The following is a 1,632-nucleotide window of genomic DNA, read 5'->3' on the forward strand; positions in this document are numbered from 1 at the left end:
ATGAAGAGTTTTCCCTAGGATGGTGGAAATGGACCAATGAAGTCAATTCCCCAAACATCAAATAATTCCACCTCTAAAATATTTTGCAGCGACATTTCGTGTCTCCTTCATAACTTACTCGTTCTTTGACAACGATCAAATCTTTGGTAGAACTCAAGAGAATCTCTAAACATGGTGGGCCAATAGAAACTAGATTGTAGGCGTGTAATTGCTTCAAGCCCTCTAGAAATTTCTTGAATTGAGCATCTCGTTTCGACTTTTGGAAATGCTGGGGAAAATGTGGCAGTGGTCTTCCTTATATTTTTTGAGGTTGCTTTGCCATGGCATTTGTATTGGCTTTGCAAGATGAATTTGCATCTGTATGCTTTCATTTACTCCCATCTTTTTTTTGTTTGTTCCATTACTGACTTAAAAGTTTTGCTGTGTGGAACTTTTGAACTTTCCTCCTTAGTAAAGGTATCAATCACAACTCCTGGCAGCTAGGTGCCATTCCTGAGTGTTATGGCCTTACATTGTTCCTTTCCTTGAGATCGAAAACTTTTTGTGCCACTAGGCAATGCTCCTTGCTGCCTGGAACTTAATGCAATGGCAATTTGCCTGACTTGATTTCCCAGAGCTTTTAAGGAAGCTGCTTGGCACTAAATAATTACGTTATTCTTAGCCATATACTCCTTCAATAGAGCTTCCATAGTTGATGTTGAAGATGATTGTAACACCCCTTACCCATACCCGAGACTAGGACAAAGTGCGAGGCGTTACCAGACACATACTCGGACATTTCGAAAAGATGAGTTAGAAAATTTCATTTCCAAATTCAAACCAATTGAACCAAACCATATTGTCCTTATTATGGGCCTATGAGGCCCAAACCGTGCATTATTAGTGGTCAGGGACTAAACCAGGAACTATAAAAAATTTTAGTAAAATACCTAGGGCTATGTCTCACACGTCCATGTGGAAGCAAAGTACACGCCCATGCCCCTCACCCGTGTTGAATTATTTGATTTATTTTCCATTTTGAACCTACAGGGGTTTTCACACAGCCAAGCACACGCCCGTGTCCCTAGCCCATGTCTCTCACATGGCCTAAACACGCCCATGTCATCGCCCGTGTCTAAAAACCTGAACATTCTATTTATGACGTCATCACTCATTAGGGGGCACACGGCTAAGACACATGCCCTTGTGCTAAGTTGTGTCGTCCACACAGTTGAGACAAACGGCCGTGTCTCTGCCTGTGTGTTTACTACCATGCAAACTGACCTATAATTCTAGGTGCAGGGGACACACAGCCATACCACACGCCCATGGGGCTGGCCATGTGTCACACACGGCCTAGACACATACCTGTGTGTCTACCCGCGTGGGCCATTTTGAAGGCTATTTTCTAAGCCTTTGGTCACCCTCAACCAACCATACATACCACTATGGTCTTTGGACATTTATCAAGGTATAGTTGTACCCTTAAACTTTCTTGGCCAAAGTCATACACGTTATTACATGTCTCATTTTAAACTATGATTATAATACCCTTATTGTTTTAGGATTACTCTTTCAAGAATCACATTTTATAACTCATGTCCTTTATGACCTAAACCATTCCCAATTGTTTTGGCCATCATTCTCATGTTC

The sequence above is a fragment of the Gossypium hirsutum genome, chromosome A13 (genome assembly GCF_007990345.1).
Source record: "Gossypium hirsutum isolate 1008001.06 chromosome A13, Gossypium_hirsutum_v2.1, whole genome shotgun sequence".
Lineage (NCBI taxonomy): Eukaryota > Viridiplantae > Streptophyta > Magnoliopsida > Malvales > Malvaceae > Gossypium > Gossypium hirsutum.